The following is an 11,064-nucleotide window of genomic DNA, read 5'->3' as shown; positions in this document are numbered from 1 at the left end:
CTCATTACAGATGGTTGTGAGCCACCATGTGGTTGCTGGGAATTGAACTCAGGACCTTTGGAAGAGCAGGCAATGCTCTTAAACCACTGAGCCATTTCTCCAGCCCCTAATTTAATAAAATTAAATCAAAGAAGTTTCATAGTTCTATTATTTTCAAACATCATAGTGTAAGTCACTAAAATAGTTTTAAAATATAGTTCAAGACTACCTTATCATATTCCATTTTATAATGCAGGGAAAAAATTATTTGCTGAACTAGTAAAACTGCCAGATTAAAGAATTACTAACCAGATCAAATAGCTTTCTTAATGAAAGAGAAACTGAAAGACAGCGGCTCCCTGGCCTCCACTCCCCTTACCGAGCCACCAAGCCAACCATGAGGATCATGTCACTTCCTCAAGACAAGCTTGCAGGGTTAAGATGAAGGCCTCAAAGAGTGCTTCCAGGCAGAGGGCAGTGCTGGCAGGTTTACTACAGGCTTCCTGCACATCCCACTGAGTCACCCAGGCTGTGGTAGTCCATTCACAGAAAACAGGCTCCATGTCTGTGACACCTCAGTCCCTTCTGCTAGGTCCACACAATTGTCAGTGACTTACTTCTTGTTAAATATTTATCTAAACAGCACCCAAAATGCCAAGACTGTTGAATTGAAGGAAACAAAACCCTCAAAATCGTCACTCCGACTCTTCTAAGAAGTACTTGAGATAAGCAACTCTGTACTCTGCTCAGAAGACCTGTATTCACTCCTCACTCGGGAACAAGCACAGTCATTCCTGCTTTCTCCCCTGGTATGCCTCCACCATGGGAATGGAGATTGTGTTACATGTCTCCAAGAGCACTGGTGCAGACACCCATGCACCACCCACTAAATAGTAAGCAGCAAACAACCTGCAGACAACCTACTATGTTCAAATGAGTTGTAAAACACACACTTCCAAAGCTTACTGTTAATAAGTTCTTTGATTTCCTTGAAATACAGGGTCTCAAGATAGTGACAAAATGGAAATGGAAGCAGTGCTAATGCCAAATAGTCACACCTAAATAAACTGTAAAGATACACTTAGTCTTATGGATAATTGTATGAAGAAATGCTTTATTTCTCTTTTAATCTACGTGTTGTAAGCAGCTCAAGGTAGCTTGAGCTTTACATATACACAAGGAGGTGTCAATAGAAGAAGCCTGGTAGACACAGGTAATTACAATGAAGTAATTCTAGTTCAGAATAAACTCACAAAATAGGTGTGCTCCTTGGTGTTTTGGAAAGACATTCTAGAGCACTAAGCCGTCAATTCTGACCTGTGACTGGGTGGTGTTAGTGCAGAGAGTCGTCCAAGTGCATGCCTGTGTGTTGGGTTGTTTAGTCAAACATCAAGTCCTCATCCATTTGTTGAAATGCAACCATTTTATATTTTTTAATCACAGACTTCAAGAAGACTAATGTCTAATCAGACCTCCAAGCCAAGTAATGAGGCAAATTCGCCACCACTGAAGGCTGAATACCCACCAACAACAGGAAAGGGTATACTTCACCATAAGAACCACAGAGCACTGACGAAGGCCTTGTCCTTAAACAGGCTAACCTTTCATAGTATTTAAGAGCCTTATGCACATCGTGCAGATTAGATTATTTTGTTTGTACTTACAGACTGAATCTAAGTGCACTTTAGATACTCACATTCCACTGTTTAACGGCTTCATTCAGTCCTAACTATAAAGCAGCAGTGTTCTGCAGGGCAGTGGTGGCGCAGGCCTTTAATCCCAGCACTCAGGAGGCAGAGGCAGGCGGATCTCTGTGAGTTTGAGGCCAGCCTGGTCTACAAGAGCTAGTTCCAGGACAGGAACCAAAAACTACGGAGAAACCCTGTCTCGAAAAATAAAAAAAAAAAAAAAGCAGCAGTGATCTAAGGATTGAGGACACAGCATCAACAGACCCAGCCCCCCGTGTTAAAGAAGCCTATGTTCTCAGGGAGAGGGGGTTTAGAAATGAAGATGTAAAGGGAGTATTAAGGGTTAGTGAATATCATCAACATACAGTATGAATGTGTAATAGGAGCCACTAACAAAAAAGGCCAAACACAGGACTTCACAACACCCAACTATCCACTAACATTGAGATTTGTTGCCAAAAATCTATAGCAATTTTTCTTTTCTTCTACATTATGCCAGTTTAACAAGCAAACAATATTTTACATAAAAAATAAGTGAAAACATTTTTCCAGGCTCTAAAGTTAAAATTTAATGAACTAACTAATCAACTTGTCTAGCATGTACACTTAAGACTCTTTCCAAATAGAAACTGAGCAACAACAAACACATGGTGTTTCACCTTCAGATGTCATTTTAAGACATTCATAACGAACTTTCACAGCAGAAACATGCAGTAAAATTGGTAAGTTCTGTTCTCTTTTCATTTACATCCATCTTATTTACTTATTACTTTTCTAATATATCAGATAATGTAAAATACTTAATCTTACAAAAAGTCATCACAACATAAAAGACTCAATGCTTGTGCCTGTACAACATAATAAAGACTCACCTGTGCCTGTACACAGTGCAGAAGATTTGTTCATTTGAAGCCAAATCTGAGCAGAATCTGCAATATGAACAAACAAACAAACATTAGTGAAGAGAGAAACTCACTGAGCTTGTCAGTAGGTAAGATGTTCACAATCAATACACGGCTAATATTTGTTCATCACTCCCAGTGCACAAGCAACATTCACTAGTCAGCCCTACACTGCACTGCACAGCGAGCCAAGAGGCAGAATGACCTCGGCATCACTTCTACTTACGCAGCACAGGACAAAATATACAAGGAACAATGAACTGTGAATGACAGTTCTCACAGCTACATTTCAACTGCTATCCAATGGGCAGCTCTCTCTACCAGGTTGAAGATGAACGGCCGCAGCACAGGCGGTATGGGATACCCATGGCCACTCTGGACTTCTAGGACCAGCACAGGGCCTGTACACTATAACATGCTGCAGTACATGTTTTCTGATTAAACAAATAAAATCCACATAATAACTAATGTGTCATGCTTAAGAGTTTTCCAGTACAGAACCTTTGAAAGTAAAAATTACAAAAATAAAAGTACCTGTGTAGTAATTGTAGCATAAAAATGACGGAACAATTTGCTATCTGAAGAAAAGTCTATTGGAGTAAAGGGTGTACTCCATGTATACGCACAGACCCAACCATAATGGTGGGTGACAACTGTTTTGCTTCTTCTAAGCAATTAGGTTAACAGGCTGGAGAGACATCCCTGCAGTTAGGAGCACCTGCTGCTTTGTAGCAGCCTGGAGTTCAGGTGCCATCACCATCTCTCCAGCCTGTTAACCTAATTGCGGGCTGAGAGATGAGGAACAGTATCGTCTTTTATTTTGTTGATAAGTGATTATAAACATTCTAGAGGAAGCAAATTTAGCCACGGAAGAGAATGAAGTGACAACTGTAATACTGACCAAAGGGTATTTAATATACCTGGAGAGAAAGAGAGACTGTACTTTATTTTTGTGTCAAAAGGAACCATCGGCAGCACTACTGGACTCTCATCGGGTGAGCACACGGTACAGCGTCACCTGTGTTTCCATCTGCACGGCAGCTCTAGCCCATGCTGTTCCCGAGGCGTGCCTTGGGAGCAAGGTACATGGCTGCCACACCTGCGGGGTGTTCACAGAAGGTCACTGCTTTGATAATTCTATCACTTTTTGCTAACCTAACAAGAAGGCAGCGATCTGAGCCCCTGAAAACAGTTTTCCGGTGATTTCTGATGCCACACTGTGAACAGACTAGCATTAATGTTTTTTCCTGAGTCCTATGCCATGTAATTTTCTCGATCAAAGTTGCCACCAACCAAAGGAAGCCATTTCCTATTGAGCGGAGTAGTGCCATGTGTGAAAAAGGTGCTGGGCCACCTGAGTCAACTTCCGGCATTTCTGACATACACCGGAAAAGCCAGCACTGGCTATTACGAAGACATCAGTGACTGACTGGCCAAAGGGCGCCAGACAACTGCCACCCTGCATGTTCCTACCGAGGATCTTAGAATGGCCCCTGTCAAGCTATCACCACTCCAGTCACCAAGACAGGCAGGGAGGCTGGCAAACGCTGAAGACACACAGGAATAGAGAAAGCTGCAGAAGGACACTTGGAATTCTTTAACAGCTTCAGTCACACACAACTATATGCCCACAGTCTATGATGTGTGGTTGCTTAATTTTTTCTATTGAGATCAAAACCTACCACGTAAAAATTAAAGCCAGATTTTTAACTTAGTGTGCTTCCAATCATAAAGTCATCTTCAAGAAAACTACACACACACACATATATACACACAGATTTTATAATATACCCTAAAATATAGAGTAATAAAAACTTCAGTGAAAAGAAGAATCAATGCTGAAACATAAGACTTACATACACTGGACTAGGCACCGTTCACCTAGCACAGGGGGTGGGGGTGGGGTGCTAGACTACCACTCTTGAAACAACTGCCTCTGCTGGACTCTATCTTGTTTATGATCTTCTGCCTCAGCCTCCAGAGGCACACATTATGTCAGGAAAGCTCGATATTCTTGCTTAGTGACACAAAAGTTCATCTCATACTTGTTAGAGTTGAATGTTTACAAGAGGACTAACGATACTAAATTCAAAGACTAATCTGAAAACCTAAATTAGTAGTGGTTAAGATCTTTTGAGCAAAGCATACAAAGAAAGGACAGTTATAGGCTTGGAGCTAAGCCCAGAGAAACACCAACACCGGAAAATAAGCGTAAACAAAGTAGCTAACAGGTGGAAAGCCAGCAGGTCGGGGCGGGGCATGCAAGACGAGATGCACATTGTTCCATTCCAAGAATTGAGTCCCTACCTGATTTGATAATAAGAAAGTACTGGTCCCTTTAAAACAACAGTTTTAAACCAAGAGAGAAAGACAGATAAGGCGAATGAAAAAGAAATAAGTATCTGAGCCCAGCAGGTGCAAATGACCATTACCATTACATTCTCTTCCTATCTACAGGGGGCTCTCTGAGGACAGGGAAAGGCAGCAGCCATCCTTGAGGCGATCTTGGGATTCACAAGGCTCAGGCTAGCTTCTCACCATCACTAGAACATGTCACATGGATAACCACACCAGGCTCCACAAAACTGTTTACTGTCTTTAGATCAGTCATGTGGACAATCTCAAATTATAAACTCCCTTCAGACAGTCTCCTTCTTCTAGTTTTTTTTAATTCCTAATTATTGTTGATGAAATCAATCACACTAAAAAATAAATGAACCCTTAACCCTTCCTTTTATATTGCTGAGTTTAAGGTAGACAAGCCTGTAAGATACTTCAAAACTACCCAAAATATAGGATATCTTTAGACAAAGAAGTAGCAAAGAAATGGATCAAAAGTTAACATTCAAACCTATGATCTCTCCATACAGGCCAGGGACAATCTTTAACTCCCAACACAGCCTCAACAAGCAGAAGACACCTGTCTATCAAAGATCTCTGTCAAATGATATCACTGTCACCACATATCATCTCAATAGAATAAATGGAAGCTACACACAGACACACACACACACACACACACACACGAACAAGGAGGGCAGCAGGTGAAAAGGTTGACTATCCCTTTCCTTTCTCTTGGCACTTCCCCAACAAAACCTGGTCTGGATTTTGAAGTTTTGGATTCCAGTTGCTTGTGCTGTCCTATGGGTAACATATTTCTCTACTCATCCTGAATAAAAGAGATTTTATGAATCCAAGAACAATAAATCCTAAACACCGTATCTTAACGTACTGCTTGTAAAAAGGCATGACAGTTTGAGAATTAATAGACAAAACATCTAACAACACAAAGTGCAAACCTATGGAGAGCAGTAAGGCACCTCGGTGTGTGCATACAACGGGAATACCTGAGAACAGGGCCACTGGGAACCCCAGCACTCAAACATTTATCATTAGTTTGTACTGGGAATAAATCTTCTTTACAAGTTGTTTTCAAATCCACAGGAACGACCAACCACAGCATTCCTGGAGTGCTACAGAAAGGTAGAGCTTATTCCCCCACCCTTAGCAGCCACTAGCTGTCCCTTCCAGGAACCACTATTCTAATCTCCAGGTCAATGAGATCAAGTTTTAAATTACCACACATAAGTGAGAACATATGGTATTTGTCCTTCTGTGTCTGACTTACTCTACATAACATAATGTCCTCTGGGCTCATCCACGTCACACCAATCCTATGTGTTACGTCCAAAGGGAACTAAGTCAGTGACACAAGATGACATGCCTCTGTTCACTGCAGCAATGATCACAATGACTGATTACAAGACCCTCAATTGAGTCAGGTAAAGCAAATGGCACTTTACTATCCAGACATAAAGAAACAGGCGCGACATTTTGCTGAGAAGCAGATGCCAATGGCTCTGCGGTAACTTTTACATGAATTATTGCAAATGCTTGTCACAGACAGATGCCTATTAGTGCCAATAAACTGTGCATCGGAAACATTAATGACTTACTCACATTAAAATGAGAGGACAAAAAGCCTTCCTGCTGCCCCCCCCCTCTCCCCCACTTCTTACTCCTCTCAGAACACCCAGCTGAACATTAGAAAGATGCTTTGTAATGCCCAGCCTCACACAGCTGCCAGCAACTACCTCACAAGGAATTGCAAAGTAGCCCTCTAACAAGACCACTCAATTGCTTGTGTCAACAAAAGCAAAGAACAGAAAATAACAGCAGGCTGGAAGGAAACAGAGTGAAGAGGGCTCGACTTCATCAGACTCTGGAGGCGGACTGGAAAAGAAAGTGAGACGATTCTGAAACGTAATGGAGAAGAAAGTGCCAGAAGTAACCTGGAATTGCCCAGTTCCTTCTCTAAACCAGAGATGTTTGGGCTGCAGAGTGCACACAATGACCTAAGATACCCAGGATGGGTTTTAGTGGAGTCCCATACTTTGATTTAGATGCCAATGTAAAATGACCAACAGGCAGATATGCTAAGTCATAGCACAATGGTCCTCAACTACAAGTCAAAACTGTCTGTGGGTTAAGACCAGCAGAAAACAAATCTTTTCAATGGTCTTAGGAAGTAAGACACCACTCAATAGCAAAATTAGTTATAAAGTACAATAAAAATAAATTTGTGGTGGGGGTTCGTAAGAATCACTTATGGGATTTCCGATGGTTGTGACCCACGAGGGGGGCCACTGTACCGACCGAGCCCACACGGCTGAGAGCCAATGCCATTCAATATCTCAGGCTTTGTGTTGTGCTTTACCAGACACTGCTGCTATTTTCATTTCTTTGATGCCCAGTTCTTTAAAGGGTTGGGTAAAGAAAGCAGGAAAGAGGGAAAATACAGCTTGTACATGCACTGAAAATAGTACCGAGGGAGGTGTGGGTGGGGTGAACATGGTGTGAAATGTTATACACGTATGAATCTCTCAAAATAAAAAAAAAGGAGTGCACACTGAATTCAAAAGAGTCTGAGCTGTGAGGATCACCAAGCAATCTACTACCTCCATTTCATAGTTTGTGTTTAGTTAGTGACATTGATCCTACTGAAAAGAAAACATGCAGTAAAAGAAACCAAATAATGCACTAAACAGGCTGCCTGTTCCAGAAGATACTATACAAGTAAAATTTCCTCATTATTCACAAAAATAAACATAGCTATACAATCAATGTACAGTTTTTAAAATTTATTCATGCAAGGGTTTTTTTTCGAAAACTTTGCTGATATACCAAATTAAGGCAAATATAGTGTCCTCACAGTGTGCTTTAGGGTGTGGTGCAGAACAAAGCTGCTGTGGTTTAACTTAAATGAGTAAGAAAAAATGCCCTGATTTCCTCTGCAAAAGTAAATTTTATTAAATTTGAAGATTCTGTCTTTATTGTTAGGTAGGAAGCGTATTGTTTTCTCATCTGAGTTGACAGTATCTGAGTATCATGGGCCTATCAAATGATATAAATGTGTGCTCACAGTGTGCAGACGCTCCCTCGGGGGACTCTGGTTCTACAAGGCAAGTCCACATTGAGCATACATCCTCAGGAAAGGTGTTAAACACCCTTCAAGTACACCAAGAACAGCGAGTACAGCAGGAAGACAGCCACAAAAAAAAAAAAAAAGACCCACAGCACAGTGACAGTCCTCCATACCAGAAAATCTGTATTCACCCAAAACAGGTGGCAACTCTGATCATGTCACTGACATGGTGAAGTGGTACACAGAACATGATCCCTATGTGGAAGTGTGAAAGACCAAAGATGGCAATTACCTTTGCTACTTCTCCCTAGAATAAAGATGTTAACTACCCTCCCCAAGAAACTGGACAGCCTTGCAAGATAGGCAACATCATCGAGATGTTGACGCCTGTGTGTAGTCCTCAGGCATCAGCCTCAGACCCCTATGTCCTTGGCCTCAATGTCCTATGGCTCCGGCAGCACTTGGTTGAGTATGTCCAAGGCAGTGAGGCATGGAGATCATGTACAATATATGCAACTGCTGGGCCAGGCTGTACAACTCCTAACACAGAATGAGACAGAATAAAGATACACGTAACAGAATAAAAACTAACAGCTTGTATATATAGTAATATAGTAAGGGCTTTAAAGCCAGAAAAAAAAATCAAAAACATTTCAGTGGCAGACTCCGGAAATATGCGGACAAACACCACAGCTGACCTCCCACACCTCAGAGTTTGGATGTGCACTACCTTGATGTTCTTGCTTCTGACCGTGGCTATTTGGGCTACGACTTGCTGCCTGTCAATTATCACAAACCAATCACACCACCTGGTAGCAGCCTTGCGAAGATCTTAAGTCAAAGTCAGCGCTGTGTTCAGCACTAAACACCATCCATGCAACTACTATAAGTCTGAGACCCTCTATAGATTTTTACAACTAAAGTTGGAGAGATGACTCAGCAGTTTTACTGTGCATACTGTTTTCCACAGAGGACCTGAGTTCAATTCCCAGCATCCTCATCAGGTGTTTTACAACTACCTATAACTCCAACTCTGGATATATATATAACACCTTTCTGATCTCTGCAGGCACACGTGTGTACACACACAGGAACCCACACGCGCATGTGTGCGCGCACACACACACACACAAATTCAGAACACCTGAAATATATTTGAAGTATGTCTTCCCATACTTAAATTCAAAGTGTGATCATAATGTCTTCCTGTATATTTTTCCCCCTCACAAAAATAACGGGGAACATTAATCAAAAAAAATCAACCAAATTTGATCAAATAGTCTGAGTTCCTTCATGAGAAGGAATGAAGATGGAATTAAACTCCCACAAAAGGTCACATATAGTTTGCAGAATTACCCATGCTTTAGTTAACTGTACTATACAGTAAAATGTTTCGGTTTCTATTTCAGACTATAAATCCATGGCATGCGGAACTAATCCTTTTTATTTTTTCCTCACTGAGTATTAGCTGCGAGACCCTTTTAAGATACATTACAAACGGGCTAAGAGAATTCTCTGCTTTACTGCAGCTGCGACTTTGGGACCCAGAATGGGAAAACAAGGTCAGCCGTGAGCTACCACTCTAGCGGGATTTATTTCTGTCTAGGCATGCTACAGTTTAAACAAACACACTATTCCTTGGACTAAAATAGTTTCAACCACTTCTTTTATTAAGGCACAGACAATGTAACCTTTCATAATGTTATTCTCTAGGTTCTAAAATTATTCACACTTTCTCCTATTTGTAGCTTTCTTTCCTCAAATGTCGTATGATGCCAAAGGGAACACAAAGAAGGGTCAATATTCTACAACGTATTTTTAGACATAAGAAAATTGCTTGATCCCATGCTGTGAAAGAACAAAACAGTCATCAGGCAACTATATTCTCAAGGGGAAAGATTATACTTGCTCTTTTCCCTTTTCTCACCACCTACCCTGCCTGCCTGCCAAAGAGAAGGGGTCTTGTCATGTTGTTCAGACTGGTGAGCTGCCTCTTCTAATTTCAATACTTGGTGCTATGTCAATTTCCTTTATAAAACATAATACAAAAGAAAATTTCTTCTTGTTGAGTATTAGCTTATTAATATTTTGTGCAAAATACTATGAAAGTCAAAACCTGAGCTTGACAACAGTAGCCTTCAGCTGTAGAAAGTAACACCTGGAGCTGCTGAGTTTGATCCCTGGGACCTACATGGTAGAGAGAATCCACCCCTCTAGTTGTCTGTGACTTCAACTTGTGTGCTGTAGCACAAGAGTGCACACGAACACACATACTAACACTTAAGCATCACCACCTGGAAGAGGTGCCTCAGGAGTCTAAAAACACAAAACTGGGGGCCTCTGAGAACCAAGACCCCTCTCTTCTCAAGGGGCCAGACACCCAGCAATACTCTGAGGACAGCACTTAGCATCTTCAGGCCTCAGGTTTATCAGTGACAAAAGAACACCTGGGCCTTCAAACTCCTGTCTCACTTAAAACAAACAAACAAAACCCCTCACAGCCTGTTGTAGTATTTGGATCCATTTTGCCAATCACTTTTGGGGCAGCAAGACCTAGGGCGTGGTCTTGTCTGTTTAAGTGACTGCTAAAAGAGGGGTCTCACCTCACTCCTTCACCCCTCCCACTACTCTCTCTCCGGGGTGGTCGGTCCCCATCTCCCCTGGGCAGAATGGCAAGACACAGCAGTTGGAACAAGGCGGAATCTAGTCTGTTCTGTGTCAGTGAGTATTTATTCGCATTTTACATCTAAAAATCGAGAACCTTAACAGACTCCCATGGGTTCATGTAACAACAGTCCTTTCACAATACATTTAAGGTATACATTTCATTTGTTTGATTAAAAGGTAAAATTATTTCTCTAATCTTACACTAAACACCTAATAGCCCTTCTCTTACTTTCTCATTGCAGCTTGCAGCTCTGTGAGGTGTGATAAACCTGTAATTACCCCCAGAAAATGGCAGAAGGAAGGTGCTATGATGCCCTTGGATGTGCCTAAAGCCACTCAGGCACAGTATAAACATATGCAAACATACTATAAACATACATGATATAAAGTAGAAGACACAGGA

The 11,064-nt window shown here is 41.5% G+C and overlaps 1 protein-coding gene across 3 annotated transcripts in view; it reads right to left on the bottom strand.

Annotated features, from left to right (window-relative positions):
* Window positions 1-11,064, bottom strand: part of Ncoa2 (nuclear receptor coactivator 2) — a 222,814-nt gene that overhangs the window by 136,282 nt on the left and 75,468 nt on the right. For all 3 annotated transcript variants that reach the window (XM_005361880.3, XM_013351868.2, XM_026786560.1), the window contains exon 2: window positions 2,540-2,596. The gene's annotated coding sequence lies outside the window, so the exon portion shown is untranslated. The remainder of the gene's footprint in view (window positions 1-2,539; window positions 2,597-11,064) is intronic.

Source organism: Microtus ochrogaster, linkage group LG5 (assembly GCF_000317375.1).
Source record: "Microtus ochrogaster isolate Prairie Vole_2 linkage group LG5, MicOch1.0, whole genome shotgun sequence".
Classification (NCBI taxonomy): domain Eukaryota; kingdom Metazoa; phylum Chordata; class Mammalia; order Rodentia; family Cricetidae; genus Microtus; species Microtus ochrogaster.
This window is presented reverse-complemented; position numbering and strand designations above follow the sequence as displayed.